The sequence below is a fragment of the Mastigoproctus giganteus genome, chromosome 7, assembly GCF_048544385.1.
Source record: "Mastigoproctus giganteus isolate SK-2022 chromosome 7, ASM4854438v1, whole genome shotgun sequence".
Taxonomy (NCBI): domain Eukaryota; kingdom Metazoa; phylum Arthropoda; class Arachnida; order Uropygi; family Thelyphonidae; genus Mastigoproctus; species Mastigoproctus giganteus.
Genome location: NC_143581.1, coordinates 13,872,828 through 13,890,581, shown reverse-complemented (window position 1 = coordinate 13,890,581; position 17,754 = coordinate 13,872,828). Strand labels below are relative to the sequence as shown.

The window sequence follows — 17,754 nt, the reverse complement described above, 5'->3', positions numbered from 1 at the left end:
TAACAAATGCATTTCGAGTATTTCTGCAACCCACAATGCAGCGCAAAATACATTATTTGCAAAATTCACAAGTGATACAGTTTTTTTGTCCGCCACTGCATTCCCATGTCTGACAATTGAGGCACCGACAATAACTAGTTCCTGTGGGACCACGGATACTGTCCTGAAGATTGCCGCTGTGTTGTCTAATGCACAAGAATGAGATGGGCAGCTGCGAGTTTGATGGGCCCCATTTTAATTCCTTCAAGACATCTACCCCACACCTCAACTTCTCATAGACGCCCATCAGAAAGCTGAGCGGATGCCTAATTTCTTCACATTCTCTGCGCCTAGTTCACACAAAGACATCCTCCTTGGCTTGATCATGTCCTGTTCCAGAAACTCCGCCCCATAATTCGCATTTTGCACATTTTTTTTAGACTCTAATGCGATGAAGAATGGCCCCTTCGGTTCTCCCACGAACCACAGAACTTTCACTATTTTGTGCGCGTTGCTTTGCTACTCTAGTCTGTGGCATGATTTCCGCTTAAGTACAATTTAATTAACAATGAAAATTAATGAGATTAATAAATTTATTGATAATTGACAATACTATAATAAACAAAATTGATAATTTTCAAAAAATTTTTTTCAAAATTTTCAAAATTTTTAAAACCTTGCATTCATCATCATCATCAGCTATTTTCAATCCGCTGCAGGATGAAGGCCTCTCCAGCAACTTTCCAGTTCCTTCTGTTTTGTGCAATGGCCATCCATTTACTACCCACAAACTCATGAATTCCATCTGTCCATCTCTGTCGTTGTCTTCCAGCTCCTCTTGGGTACCATTCTGTTATTCTCTTAGTCCATCAGTCATCATGTCTTCGAGCTATGTGTCCTTCCCAAGCCCATTTTAGTTCTTTAGTTTTGATAAGAATGTCCTTTACTTGAGTTTGCTGCCTAATCCATGTGTTTCTCTTATCTAACAGTCTGATTCCCAATATAATTCGTTCCATTCTTGGGTGTGTAGTTCTCAGCTTCTCTTCCATTCTTTTAGTGAGTGCCCAAGTTTCACTTCCCATTAGGAAGATTTTACTGCATTATTTCACTGCATTAGAAAGATTTATGCTTTATTGTATTTTTTTTATAAGTGTTTAAAGCATTTCATTTCTATTTCATTTCTGTGCTGGCTTTAAGTATTTGTACCCTGTAACCAGGGCCGCACAAGGCTATATATTCGCTCTGGTGCAAACTTCTTATTGCCCCCCCCCACACGCTCATTTTTCTTATATCAGTTTTTTTTGGGAATTAAAAAAATATATATATCCAAAATAAATACCAAAATAATATATATTATTTTTTAAACACAAAATAACATATATTATGATACATGAAGTAAGTGTGTTAAAAATAAAATAAAAACGAAAATACATTTATTTTGCTTTGACTGCAGACAACAAAATAAAACTACATATAAACTTAAAATAAAAATGTAAATAATAATAATATGAATTTAACTTGTTTTGCTTTGGCTGTAGTAAAATCAGTCATATTTTTTTTATCTAAAGAATCACAAATATCACTTTCTATAGATATCATTGCCAAATTATTTAACCTTTGTTGATGCATTGATGAACGAAGGTAATTTATTAATTTTAATTTGGAAAAAGAACGCTCACCACTAGCTACTGATGCGAGCATTATTAACATTATTCTTAATGAAATGAATATATTAGGAAGTAGAGTGATTAAATTATAAAATTTCTTGTGGAGTGATTCATGAACATAAAATTTTGAAAAATTTGTATTTCATTTGCAAGATCAACAGCAACGATATCTTTTGGACATTCCTCATTGGTGGCATCTTATAACTATAATTCTAAATCTGAATAATGTTCTAAAATTTCATCTTTTGGTATTTTACTTAGCTCGCTAAAATTAAAATTTGTAAAAATTTTAAATTATTATAAACCTTGAGCTGTTCAAAACGTTCATGTATTGTGTTTCTTGTAGTATTCAAAATGGCAATAAAGAAGTTTTTTTTTAAAAAATTATCTTTTGGTGTTGGCACAAATTCATCTCCAGATTCATAATCAAATAATTTTTTATGTTTCCTTCCCATTCTTAAGTTTTCTTTCGGAAAATCAGTGTCAATGTGTAATGCGTTAGCAATTTTTGCTGCGTTTTCACCTGTTCTAAACGATTTTTTTTCTTTAATTTTTTTTTAATGCGGCAAAGAACAATTCTCTTTAATATTGATTGCCATCTTATTTTTTCTTGATTTATTGGACTTTGATGATGTGCATCTACTGTATTTTGTAATTCTAAGTTTTTACGCAAATTAATTAATTTGTTAGTGCATTCAGTATGCATCTTGCTTTTTCCGTGAATATTCAAATATCTTATTAAATGTTGCCAATCTTTGTATCCAACGTTTACAAGTGGAACTGAAACAGCACTATTTAAAAATAATTTTCAATTATAACAAAAGACAGCATTTTGAGAAATCGAATAGAGTAACCAATTACGCAAAAATGATTCACCGTTTTGAAAATTTTTAATGTAATATTCAACAGAAAAGTTTCTTTAATTATCTATTTTTCTCCCAGAAACTGGGGGTTTTCGTCCAGCAAAACAGTCAAATTGACCACAGAACACACACGCAACAAGACATAAGACACATAGCACGGCAGATGAATTTAATTATTTGGGTGGCCTAAAAATAATATAGTATACTGTATTATTATCTTTATCTTTTGGAAAATCAAAATTTTCCAATTGTTCTGGTTTGTTTTCAACTAACATCATTCTTGTTTTATTATTTAAAATTTGTGGCCATTTATCGGGATCACTAAGTGAAATTAGTTGATATTGTATACCATCATTTTGATCTTCACTTTCCTCTTCATCCTAATTTGCTTCACTTGCACCCAGTGTGGTTTGCTGAATTGGAATGTCAACATCTTGGACAGGTGATAATTCACGTGTTTGTTTCTTCATCGATAGTAGTAAAGCTAAAGGGAATCGAAGTCGATGGACTTGGCTGTGGCTGGATGTCCAGAAACATGGTAAATCGAACTTGCTTTTTTTTTTTTTTTTTTAATTTCGTCGCCTTTCATTTTTCTTTTCCTGTATTCATAACCAAAGAGTCATTTCCTTCTGTCAGACATCTGAGAAATACTAAAAAAAAAAAAAAAAAAAAAAAAAGTTTTAAATTTAAAATTCATTAATTGTTAACATAAAAACGACAAAACGCATTCTTCGATACATTGAACTTTTAGCCTCCTTACAGTCTTTTCCAATGTTTACAGAACATTGGTCTTTACTGCCGCTTAGTTTCTGCTGCCCCCTAGTCATTGTTGCCCTGCTGCGGCACACCACTGGCACCACCGGATTGGCGCAGCTCTGCCTATATAAAATCAACATCCTACTCAGTTCTCTGCAACACGAGAGATCAATGACAGCTAGAACCCAATTGCATCTCTATCTCTTCAATTCAATCCGGGCCAATCTCCTTTCCATGCAAAGAACCATGCTGCTTGCGACACACCGAACACCATCAACTAATGCACTGCAGGTTCTATCAGGGGCCCTTCCCCTGGACCTATATATAGCTTATAGAGGCTTCATCTACAAACGCAAAAAAAGCCTACCAACTTCACTCCTTGGAATAGACTGTAATCCTGCTACAAATATCAAACAGGAAAAAAATAAACCTATGGAATAAACTCCTCTCCCTTTGGCAGGTTAGATGGCACGAAAGTCCCACTGGAGAGGTCAGCAGACTTTTTATTCTGGATGTCATCATTGTGGCTTATTCATGGCAATGAAATTGGTTCTACCCATCCATGAGCACGTCCTACATCCTAACAGGACATGGCTCTCTTTAAGCGAAACTGTTCCAATTCTGACTGGCGACAAATCTTCATTGGTTGTGGGGAAGAGGAATCCTGGAACTACATCCTATTGTGCTGGCCAACTGCGAAGAACAACGGACAACACTTAAAAATAAGTTTTTCCCCCCCCTCCTCTGGATTGATAGGCATTCTGTCTTGGAGGCGGGGAGAAAATTTTTTTTTTTTTTTGGCTGGCCTTGTGGAATGACCATGAGGCGGGATTGTTGCACTCACTAGTAAGATGTATTCTCCTAGTTGGTGCATTTATTTTATTTTTTTTTTTTTTTTGCTGGCTCTTGGGTGTGGGCACCCCAGGAGCGGGACTGCTGGCACCCACCAGTCTTGCACCCTTACTGGTGGGTGCGGGATTTAGGTGCAATATGCACAGCCAGAGCTAATAGATCCAGGCATAGCTCCTCGTGCCAGGGATGGGCACCAGGTGGTAATTGCCCAATGGACTATCACCTGGTGGCAGAGTAGCCTGTTTGACTTATAACACATTACACACAGTTACACTAACAGGCCATTATGAGAATATGTTATATGATAAATTGGTGGAGATGGATGTATGTCCGGGTGCCACCCTTCGACAGTTAAATACATACATACATACTTAAAAATAAGGTTCAGAACATCTCATAAGTCAATCTTAAAGACTTAATTGAAAATGAGACTAACTTTCAAGCCCTTCAAATCTTCACCGTCTTCAGCAGAAGAATGCAGATGCTTCACCACACTGGATAATTCAACAAGCTCTTGCTGAGCTGTTCCCTGTGTCACCTACCAGTCATCCTAAACTTGAATTCTTTTGCTGTTGTTCAGAGATGTCAACCACTGGTGTCTTCTTATTTTTTATTTTATTTTTTTCTTTTTCCTTCTGCTGGTACTCAGGACTGGGCATCCTGAGTATGGGATTGCTGGCATCCACTGGTATTGCACTACCTCCAGTGGATGCAGGATTTTAGCACCTACTGAGGCGCAGATAATGACCGGCTCCACGTGCCCTGGGACTGGCATCAGGCAGCAGTTGCTCAGGTCCTGGAGCCGCTGCAAACAGGCCACATACATAAATGTCATTGGGTGTGCATACATGCATTTCTTTTACTTTTGAGCCTTGGGAGTTTTGTTTTTTTAATTTTATGCTGGAGATTGTAAAGTGTTTTTAATAAATAAATCTCTTAAATTCGCCTCTCCTTCTGCCCACGATACCCAGCCTTTACCAACTCATCCAACATTTTGCAGTTCTTCCTCTGTCTCTTGCCCATTTTCAATTACGTGTGGTTTTTCGTTTCTATTAGCCTTCATCATGCTTGCATTTTCTCCTATCCTTCTCGATAATCTCTACGTTAAGGAAGAGAGGAGAGGAGAGTTGGCTCCGATTTTTAAACTTCATATAGTCCTTTCACACATTCCGCACTCAATGCCTCAGCCCAATAAAGATTCATATCCATTCTCCTTTTAAATGTTTTCTATTCTCAAAAACTGTCTTACTACTGCAGTTTTGACTTTCTAGCTACCTTTCTCATCACTTGCTCAGCCTGTCAAGATACCTATATTCTTTTTATCCGTAAAATTTAGAAGTTGGTATTTTTTTTTTTTTTTTTGCATCCAGATGAAACCAAGCCTGAGAACTAATATAGTTGGAGAAGGTTGTTACGTGATGGTTTTCCATGAAATATAGTTTTCTATAATGATCACAATTATACAATGTGCATATTAATATAGTTTATGTAGCTAATAAAATCCCAATACATTAAGGTAAATATGCGAAGTCAGGATTCAGACATTTGGCAAGCAGGAGACTGGCCATAACCCATGTACGGCCTGAGGATGGGTTCTGTCAAGATTCCCGAAACATTTACTTTAATGTATAAAGTTTAGTTATTAGCTAAATAAACTATCTTAATATTCACGTAGTCATTATAAAAAAAAACTAAGACTGAAAAATTAAACCTGAATTTAAAATTGAATACTGTTACCACACCAAAAACTGTTTGTATGAATCCTATAACATAAAAAAAATTAATGTCTGGTGTAAAAATTAGAACACTTCACAGAGAGAAATATATATACAGTTTTAATATTGATATTACAGTTTAATTCTGTGCTTACATGCACTAAGAAATCACATGGACAATTTAAAAATCTTAAAAGATGTATTACAAGGAGTCAATTTTTCCCTAGGTTCACATTCTCCCTAAGTATATAACTACAGAAAAATTAGATCATTCTATACAGAACAATTACAATAGCACTGTATTCAAGAGATCTATTTTCTAGTTGCAAGTTTCATTCGACTAGATATAATCGGAAAGCGATTTATAAATAAGACACATCAAGCTTGCTTTCCTCTTACAGACTAGAAGAAATCTATTATAGTATACACAAACAGATCATGAGCATTTACTACACAAATTATCCTACGAATAATTTCCAATATCTTTATTTCGTTTATTTTTGCAGGTCACTTATATTTGACATATTTACAGAATTAGTGAAAAGCTAGGAATATAAACCTACCAATGCAATGTTTAATATTTTTTAGGTGAATAAATTTTTCCATACACCACAAATTTCTGGATATAAAACAATGCTTCTTTTAAATTGTTTTGTTTACGAGACAGCTGATATACTGTAGTTATGGCTGAACCTTGTAAGGGGATTTTAACCCCTTTTAAATCTCTTATCACCCAGATTTTATTTATGAATAATATACAATGGATTTCTACCTGAGTATTCCTGTGCCTATATTTTAAGCTGTATGATTTAGAAAACTTCACCTACAGTAAGTATATTATGGTATTCTTATATTTCATGATAAGTTTTATGATTTCAGGAATGTATTAAGACGTTCGGACACTGAATAATTATTAAAAAAACTTCAATCTCGAGTTAATAATATAAATACTTTATGCTAGTTCTAATACTAGTTGTTTGAGAGAGAATCACATTAAACCTTTTATGTATTCATAGCGTGTAAAGACTAAAGATAAAATATACCACAGCTTTTAAATGTGTTGACACGCTTTTGTCAGCTGCCATTCTGAATACAACTGATTTGATGGCCCTAACATAAGATTTTATCGTTTGTGCATGAAGAAAGAAACCTGGAATTTGATTCAAGTCAGGGTGGGAATATTTATGGGTTTTTCTGCACTGTGGCGGAGTTAATTGGTCTCGATTGGGAGCTGCACGGATTTTTTGTCTTGCAAAAAAAGAAAAACTGATCATAGAATACAGCTCTGAATGCTCATATCATTGTTTTGCCGACAAAAACAACCAAGCTGTTGGAATATCTTAATATGAGTTACTGCAATGAAATTGCAGATCACATTTATATATATTACGTATAACATGGATTATTCTAGTTTCATACGGCTTAGCAGACAACAGTAAAGTCTGGAAACAACTAGACCACGATGGTAGAACTATCGGGGAAGCGAAAGAGTAGAATGGTTAATTTAATTGAAAGTTTTTAAACAATATTGAAAACCTTCATTAATTCAAAAAGAACCGTCCAAATATCCTTCATTGTAATACAGTAACGGCACACTCTGGGACTAGCGCGTTCTAGTTAATTGATTATCCCACTAACTTAAGTAAAAATCAATGAATAACAGAAAAACCAAAATTTTGAATATGTTCGAGATAAACAGTATTATAACCAACATAAAGTATATATAAAATAATCAAAATATTAGATTTAAAAATAAGACAATTACTGATCAGTACTGGTGGTGCTTCTTGTGATTATTGCACAGTACTGTACAATAATCACAGCAGGCATTCCAACCTTAAGTAGATTTGCATTTTTTTTTTTTTAACTTTTGACATTTAAAAATCAATGTTATATTGAACGCACCTTTCTTCGAAACAGTAAGATGAATTCATCGCAACGTATTCTTCGAATTCTGTAATACATAATAAATGAACTGAAAGGACATGCGCTGACGAACACGCCTTTTCAGTTCATCCCGCATAAAATATACCGTCTTATTTGCTTGACGTTTTAGGCAATTTTATGCCAAAAAAAGATCAAACCACAACGAGTTCGGTGCTAAAACGGACCGTGAAGAAAAACCGCTGCATTTGGGTGATCCCAGTTTCAGAATATAAATGTGCTGTTACTAGACATTTCCGGTTATCTGCGTACCGGATAAAGCTTTTCTGTATTACAGCATCATAATTCATTAACATAAAATACTGTTAATAGACTGAAATTATCATCTGTAAGAAATCAAAATACTGTATATAAAAAAAAATTTTCAATTGAAACAGAAAATTAGTACGTGAATTTCTGGACAGTGGAGAATTTCTGAAACTTGGTCAGAAAAATTGCCATTTTTCCACAAATTAGGCTAAAAACGGCCTGCATTCACAAATGAATTAAGAAATTTCTGGACAGAGAAGAGAATGTTCGATGTGGTTAGAAGATGAAATTTTAAATTCTGCTTCATTAACTATGATTGCAAGTTTAGTAGTAACAGCTAACCTATTATATCATTTTAATGCAGACAGCATATGAGAGTGGTGATATTTACATCTTTTGCTGTCATGGCAACTAACCTCCGTGCTACATTTACAATGAAGTAACCTTAAGTATTTATACAAACATTCGGTTATATAAGCAACATATGTTGAACCCTAAACATGTTAATCTTTGAATCAAGAAACAAAAACACATTTCCAGTGACATTCTGCTATTTTACATTCATGTGACACGCAAGTCTTCCATAGGCTTGTGCATTCAGGATAATCGAAGCCTGCATAACTACTCATGAATCTTGTATAGAACTGGAACGATTTTCTTTACTACCCCTGATGCTTCTCTTAGGATGCCAAAAGTTCATCTTTTCATTATTTCAGTAGAAATAATAGGACATCATCATCCTACGCTTACAGAAATCATTTGATCGGCAGTCAGGCTGCGCAAGTCAGCACAGCTATCACAATCTGGCGACTTCCACAATTTGTCATAACTTGAACTTCATCCTAAGGAAGGAAACAGAAATATTTGGAACAAATAAATTTTTATAAAATAAATAAACAATAAAAATATAATAATTATTTTTTAAACATATTGGACAGATTCATACAAAATAGTACGGCAGGACTATTTAATTATCATGGCGAGGGAAATATCAGAGGAATATCAGATGCATTACTTAAATGGCTTAAAGGTAAAAGCCGTTGAAAACTGAAAGCAAAAAAGAAAAAAAAGTTGAGCTACAAAAAATTAAACACAATTAAACTGAGTTTTAAATACAAATACATACTTTGTATGAACAGTTCAATGCGTGTAGAATAACTGGACTATGCTGTAACTTAACGTCCATCATGGCGATACCCCACCCTGTGAGTATACTATATTAACGACAAGTAAACTAAAATAATATAAACTACAGGAAAGAAACAGTAAAAATGATATTTTTCCAACGGTTACTTTCAATTTTAAAAATTCTTATCTAATCGTGAAGCATTTTTTTTTGATGAGCACAAGTAACATGATTATCCATTCCATATACCAGAGAAGAAAGAAAATCAGCTCGATCCAAATTTCCAGCATATATTCCTGGAAAAATTTTAGGATTAGTCACTGGGATGACTCAATTTCGATTCACCAATCCTTCCTCACAGAAATTAATAATTTTCGGACGTTCGAGCATTATTCAAGAAGGATCAGCCGGATTTACATCAAATTTTTGGTTTGTGGACTCTGGGAAACGCTTTAAGACCAGTTGCGATTCCAGATATGAATGGCAATATGATGAATATTTAAATCAGAGCACGCCCACCAAATTTTTCAGGGTGTGCTCTGATGGGCTTCGGCCTAAGTATTTCGGTAGAAATATTTCCATAAATTTGGAAAATCAGCCCCGATACTTTACAAACTTTCAGGAATTATTTAGAATTTTGGCCAAATTTCAAGTTAATAGGTTAACTCATTTCCTTGTGTATCCATACCCCTTTTCCAACAGAAGCGCCACCCAAATACCACCTCAAGGTTTTGGTAAACACTTCTTAAGTTAAGATATATAGAAGTTAAGTCTTCAAGTACCTTATAGTTTTAGTAAGATGCCATCTGATCTGCATTTAATTTAATTAACACCTTAAACAATTCAATCAGGTATCGTCGTAGATGTCTCGTTTCCAGACATGTTGCAATTTGCAGAACTGATGTCTTTTATGGTAAGAATACTCTTGTGTCCTTACTAATCTTGTTGCTCTTGTCTGCACCAGTTTCAAAAGAGCTACATTCTTCCTAAAATGAGTCTTCCAGATTTGCATGCAATACTGAGGATGTGGCCTAACCACTGCAAAGGGACAATCACCACCTCCTCCTTTATTTGATAATTGAAATCCCCTGAAATGTGGTGCAATGCGTACATTACCTAACTTATCGATGCGTTATACTCCGTGTGATCTTGAACTTCGGTTCGATGCACACTTTACAACTCAAGAGCATCGTATTTAGTTTTGAAATTGCGAATGACACCTTCGCCGAGACGTTTATAAAAACAAGATGTCGCAGCTGAACTACTAGGCATCCTTCTCTACACAGTCTTTATCGAAAAACGTGACCTTTTATCACGAGCAAAGATATCGATCTGTTAAATTTCCGTGCCCTTGAGACATTTAAAGGAGAAGTCGAAATATGTTTTTCCCCTCTAGCAGTCTCCGTGTATATGTACACACATGCGCAAGTATACACGTGGTACGTTTAACGTCATAGAGAGTGACATAAGTCAGTAACTGCCAAGTTGGTAACTATACACCTAAGAGATTACATTACAAGATATATCAAATATCGGATTTGGTAATGTTCCTTTCGGGAAAGTGGGTGTCCATTAAGTGGAAACTTCAATAACCGGACACGCACAAATGACTCGCGAAACTGCTGCGCGCTGTATGGAGATAAGGGTTTTTTTTTTGGTTTTTTTCCCCTCATTCTACCTGCATGGAGTTCTGGCCAAGATCAACGAAGAACTGGCATCTAGGTACAGATCTATAAATTAAATCAAGTTTCATTCCATCATAACCTTTCTTTAATTCAACACTGTCTCTGTGATAGTAAAACGAAGATGGGGGGGGGGGAATATTCTACCCAATAAAAATTCTTGTCAATTAAAGTTAATGGCGAAATCTTGGGTTAGTTTTAACAAAAAAAATTATCATTTGCCATTTTGATATGAAATGAATACTAGATTCAATTCAAAAGAGGGCAGCTAGGTTAATTAATGACTCATCTCTAACAGTCTCTCCACTCTGCCTCATAGACGTTCTGTTTTTGTTGCATGCTTTTTCTCTAGTACTTCCATGGACACTGTTCTTCTGAATTAAACACGTGCTGCAACCACTCAATATCCTTTTACTGTCCAACTTCAAACTCACAGAACCAACTTTTCTTCTTCCTCATTTATTCATTCAACTTCCGTTTTCTGGAACAACCTTCCTTCATTCGAATTTCCTGAAAATTACAATCTTCAAGTCTAATGTCAACAAGTATCTTCTTTCATCTTCTCAGCCTTCAGCCCATGCACGGTACTAAATACTATAGGTTCTAATACCTATTGTGTTTGGGGTTTTCATAAAAAAAATGAATTCTATACACAACACAATTTGTATATACAAAGCTGAAGCACGTATAATGGGTTAGGTTTTAAGTTTTGCGATAACTGAATGTTTTTTATTTAACAAAAATGATTAAAATGACTTCGACAATAATTAAATACAGTATATTCCTTTTGTCACTTTATAACAAGAGGCTCCCACAACAACTATGCAGAAAGGAATTTCGAATATATTAAAATGTTACTGAATTTAGATTGCACATTTTACCTTTGTGGATGCATCCAGTAGCGTTAAGCTTTCTACCGAACTCACGAGTGCCATTTCAGTGATTCGTCTTCGAAGTTCTTGTCAGACAGTAATCAAATTTTGCGAGTACAAAAAAACACTTCCTCGAGAAAATTGATATTTTCAAGGTTGAATAATTAGTGCTCCTCCAGGAAAAATTGTAATCATAGTTTTAGTTTCTTTATATCCACTAACATTTAGATATCGCAATTAAACTTGTAGGCACAATATGAACCAGGAGCCTCTTGTGCCAAAAACCCTGAAATACAACAGGCAAACTTGCAATGCATATCCCGAACAAAGTTTGTACACTTCCAAATTAATTATTAATTTGGAAGAAAATGGTTTCTTCCAAATTAATAATAATAATTACTTTCAAACGTCACCGGCAGATTAACAATGCCATTATGAAATCTAATAAACCCTATAGACAGCATCTTATCGTTAGAAAAAATACGAATTTTTATGTGATTTATACTCTATAGAGTATAAATCACATAAAAAGGACAAAATGATGAATTAATGCTAGTCATAAGATAATCACAGAAATTGAAAGATATTAAAAAATTAAATATTTATTAAAATCAATGGAAGGAATTTAATTCCTTAGCTACCTGACTTTCTTTTCTAAATGAAACTCCCAAATACGAAATGTATCAAAACCTATAGTATTTAGTACCGTGCATGGACTGAAGGAGATGGGGAGGGAGTAGATGCCGGAAACTTTGCTTTGGTGACTAAACATGGGTTTCACCACCTCAAACTTCCAATATGCAAAGTGGTGGTATTGCACCGGTTGAGGAGTCATCTACCACCTAGTCATATTTTGGAGAAAACTATACTCTACGAAAATAATCAATCTCCAAATAAACAACCTTCTGATATGTTTTTCAAAAGCAGTTAGGAAAACTGACCTAAAACAAAATTATCTGCATAATCGGAAGAGACATGGATTTGGTATATCTTTGGGAAAAATCGAGAGTTGGAAGTAGGATGGCTTTGGTTGATACTTCTACTGATATCAGTCACATTAGGCTGTAATTAGCAAAAAAAAAAAAAGCTTTCTTCTATGAGTCAATCTGTTTTTTTTTTTTTTTTTCCTTCTTTCCTTTAAATATTACCCCTTGAATACATTTACACAGATGTAATACTGTACATTTCCCTGTATGTCACCCTATCAAGCAGAGAAACTACCTTTACAGACAGTGATACTAATTCAGGAATTTATCAGGCGATTCGATAAGGCAAACTTTTTATTGCATAAAAAGACGGGAAATATGTTGCGGGAAAAACAAGAATTTAAAAAAAAAAAAAAAAAAACTGTTACTAAAATTCTTAACGTTTTCCAAAATGCCCACGATATTCATCCAATATAATCTCATTAAACAGTTAGAGATATTAGAGATACCGCTGCACACGTGTTTTTGAAAATATCAAAAATATTTAAAAAATTATAAATAATATTAATGTTATTAATGAATTAAGTTCTTTATTAATAGTTTTCTAATAGAAGCAAAAAAAGTTAGTTACAATTGAACCCGGTTTTCCTAACATTTCCATTGTGTCAACTTCATTAGTTAAAAATCAAAATTGGCCTGTCCAAAAAGAAATATCAGTAGCGCATCACAACTAGGGTTTACAATACCGGTCAGCCGACCGGGCTAGCCGGGTGGGTAAAGCGCCTGCCTGGCAACCCAAAGGTCGCGGGTTCGAATCCCGCCTCGGGCTTGGATCAAAGTACTGCAAAAACCTTGGGAGGTGCATTATGGGAGGTACCAAAAAAAAAAAAAAAAACAATACCGGTATTTTTAATTTATGATACCGGTATTCCAAAAACAAACGTTTTTCTCAATAAATTAATGATAATTAGGTGCAATAAAGTAAGGGAAAAAAAGCAAGTACTGCAATTACTTAAATTTATGTTTTAAATAAACTTTTATTGCAATAATAAATATTCTGAAAAAAAAAAATCATTAAAATACAGTTATTCCAAAAACAAAAAAATACATATTGTTACTGCAAAGTTTAGTTATGTTTAAGCATCCACACTACCTGTTCGAAGGAGCTCTTAAGAAATATAAGCAATCAATAGTATGATCTAATTTTGGTACATACAGTATTTGATTAGCAGCAGAAAACGCCCTTTCAGATTCTATTCTGGTACTGAGATAATCGTAGACTATCTCAGTCCACATTTTCTAGGCTTTGAACTTTTTTTAGAAAAAATAGTTAAAAGTATTTCATTAATTTCCGACTCAAGTTCATCTTTTAAAATCTCATTGGAGTCAGGCAATTTCTTATTTTGGAAAGAATTTGAGGAACACTATTGTTCTGTTCCATGTTGGTCTTCCATGGTTGAATTATGTTCATTTTCTGAAGGAGAAAGGCGTTTTAATAAGCGAAGTATAATTTTCACTATAGTATCTTTACTGAGTCTGGGAGAGAGCAAAGAGTGGGGATAAGAAATAAAGAAGAGAGCAAAGATTGCAGTTAAGGAATTCTTCACATATATAAATGCAAAGAACAGAAGTACAAATCAGATTGGACCCTTATGTAATGGATGTGGGATAGTATTAGATAACATAGCTGCAGTTGCAGATGAACTCAACAGTTACTTTGCATCGATATTTACATAAAAAACACATTTGTGTCAATGAGATATTATGGAAGTGAAGCTGAAAAAAAAATGTAATTAATGATGTTGAAATTTCAAATGATTATTTAATGAGAACTTTCGCGCGTAAGGCTCCTTGGTTGATGGCATATATCCTATAATCTTAAAGGAGGCGGAAAGTGAGTGCATTGAACCATTAAGGCTAGTTATGAGAGCATCACTAGACTCCGGAGAGATTCCGTTGGATTGGTGTAAATTGGAACATAAAGGCGGTTTTAGGAGTGTACCGACCGGCCAGTCTAACTTCAGCAGTAGGGAAAATCATGGAGGCAATGATCAAGGGTGGAATTCAGGATCATTTAGATGAAAATGGAATTCTGTAGGATACACAGCATGGTTTTGTAAAGGGAAAATCATATTCAACAAATCTGGTTAGCCATTTTGACAGGTCATTCGTGAGCTGGATTTAGGGAATAATAATTTCGACATGTTTATTTGGATTTCAGCAAAGCATTTGACTCAGTCCCACATGAGTGGTTACTTTATAAGTTGGAGCAGGCTGGAATCGTAGGGAAAATCCTTAGATGGATACTACGATGGCTTGAGGGCACTAGGCAGAGGGTTGTGATAAATGGTTATTCCTCAGATTGGGTTAATGTAACTAGTGGGGTTCCCCAAGGATCAGTTCCAAGTATTGGGACCACTGTTGTTTTTGATCATCTTAAATGACATCTATGAAGGGATGGTGGGCGTGAGGTCTAAATTTGCAGATGTAAAGTTTGGTAGAGTAGTTAATGACTGCTGCCAAGCAAAGCTTCTTCAGAGTGATCTAGATAGACTTCCGGGATGGTCAGAAAAGTGGTAGCTATGCTTTAATTCAGCAAAGCGCAAGGTATTAGACTCCACCAATTGTATAAGTTATTAGCAACTCCAAAATAACTTATACAATTGTGGAGTTGAACTAAAGTCAATAGTGGAGGAACGGGACTTACGATACGTTCAGACACGAAGTTGTCCGAGAATTGTGGACAGGTTGCAATGTTGCATGGTGTCCTATCGATGATTTATCGAACATTTGCTAGTAGAGATAACGACGTCATAATCAGATAAAGGTGATTTTATAACCTTTATGTGATTAAATTATAAATTATTTTTTTTATGTGTTCGATTTAGAGAGATGGAAAAACCTTCCAAAAGCATATCAACAGCTGCAGTGCGATGGGTTGTGGCGTTATCATCCATAAATACGAACGGGGCCAACGGCACCTCGGAACAGAAGCACATGGGGAAGGATTACCCCATTACAATAGTACAGTAGCGTGCACCGGTTACAGTACCACCTTCCAGTATCTGGAATTGTGTACGTCCATCCATGATAACGCCTCGCAAGACGAGAACACCTCTACCGCCATATCGATCCCTTTCAATGATGTTTGCGGGGTGATACGTGTGCCAACCTCTCGCCAAATTAGCTGACGTCTAGAATCGCTGCTGAGATTGAATCTACTCTCATCAGTAAAGAGTACCTTAAGTAAAGATTTTGTGACTAACCTTTAGAAATAGTGTTGGTCCTTAAGTTTTGCACACCAGTGTACCAATTGTTACCCACGAGGGCTATATGGATTATAATATGGATTAACGTGCTGGGAATATACAAAACTCTCATGAATAAAATATTGAATAATCTTGCTGTCCAGAACCAAACCGAACTTTCACCACAGGTTTTTAAGTTTGTCGATTGCTAGATTCCGACAACTAGCGAAGTCCTACTAAACAATACATTCAATTTATACTTACACCAACGATCAGCCATCAGATAAAGGCGGGGTCACCCAGCCATATTTTTCATGAGTCTTTACCAGAGTTCGAAAAGTCACCTCCGCTAATTTGCGATTGAATTCTCGCCCACATTTTGGCTTCCTCGCGATTCTACCTTGCCCCTTGACTAAACTAGCCGCGAATTGCATAATGATTGCTTCCACGGTGTAAGCCGAGGCCCATCCTCTAGGAGTAAGAAGCTCCATACATATGGCTCCACCTTCCATCACGAATCCCTTCTCTATGTGAGGAGAAATAACCCTCACGAAAGGGGGTGAAAACGGAAAGTTATCAGGAAAAGTAATATTGAGCAATACAAAAGTGTAACCAGTCTCTTGCATATCCTTATAGAAATCTGACTCCGGATCGATCTGGAAAAGCTTCACATTCCATTCAAACAAATTATCTTCAACCAGCTCTACTGTGAATGCGGGAGCGCTATTTCTCCTTGCTTCTTTACTAACATCCTGGAACTCTTTCATCAGTCTTCGCGTTCTGACTGCTTGTGTAGTCTTTGACAGTTCTTCTGAAACAGACTGACTTTTCTTGGACAGCCTAGACTTAAAAAAAGTCCTTGGAACAGTGCTTCTTTCTCCTCTAGCATCATCCGCCGGTACAATTTTATAGTCTCGTCTAGAAAGTCGAGGGCTATCAGTATACGACACTTTCCGACGGGCAGTACATTGCTGATGGCTAGGAGATCCGGAACCACTCTTCTTATCTTCTCTCTTTTCACCAAGTCTGTCAACAGATCTGAAAAATTTCTTGAATGCTGCTGCCATATTCAGGAACGTCTTTAATCACATGAATTGTCTTCGAAGAACGGAAGCACATCAGTCAACTATAGATCTTTATCCTGTAAAAAAAAAGAGGAAGTATTTTAATATAAAATTACCCCACATAAAAATATACAATATGCATCAAAATACAATAGTACTCTTTGTAACAATATCGTGCAATATAGTATTAAGTTAGCATTTCCTAAACAAAAAAAAAAAAAAAATCACAGGATGGCATCATTTTCCCCAATAGGAAATCTGCGTTCCAGAAATTTCTCACCGTCTTCATCCAACTTTACAAACTCTCCCAATTTTTCAGGACAAACTTCATTTGCCTTGGACATTTGGATAATATACTATCTAATTCAACATGAAGTTTATATGCATTTCAAGCCGTTTCAAAGGCTTCAAAATAAAAGTTATTTTTCACTTCCCAACATTCTCTTCCGGATTAATCAACCAAATCACATTGCATGAAAAAGTAAAACATTACACCATATGCTATTAGATATACGATGGAGGTTCAAAAAAAAAAAAAAAAAAGATTTGTATTCACCCAGAAGCAGTTGTGATGGAAGGTTGAAACAAATACAATGCATTTAATTTTTTGAATAGTCACTAGACAAATTGACCTTTCTGCCACCTCTCAATACACTTCCGCAGACCAGTTTTGTAGAAAGAAGTCCTCTGACTGTTCTTCAAACCACGACTCGGCAGCAGAAATAACCTCATCATCAGCAGAAAAGTATTTTCCACGAAGACAGGATTTCAATATAGGAAAGAGGAAGAAATCAAAGTGTGCAAGGTCGGG

General features: G+C 35.4%; 1 pseudogene across 3 annotated transcripts in view; it reads right to left on the bottom strand.

The window, feature by feature from the left end:
* Window positions 1-8,196: 8,196 nt before the first annotated feature.
* LOC150082535 (ubiquitin-conjugating enzyme E2Q-like protein 1 pseudogene) overlaps window positions 8,197-17,754 on the bottom strand; it is a 37,716-nt pseudogene continuing 28,158 nt past the window's right edge. For all 3 annotated transcript variants that reach the window (XR_016547230.1, XR_016547231.1, XR_016547229.1), the window contains exons 2-3: window positions 16,144-17,020; window positions 8,197-8,867 (exon numbers count right to left, since the gene is read on the bottom strand). The product of XR_016547230.1 is annotated as a ubiquitin-conjugating enzyme E2Q-like protein 1 pseudogene, transcript variant X2 (transcript). The remainder of the gene's footprint in view (window positions 8,868-16,143; window positions 17,021-17,754) is intronic.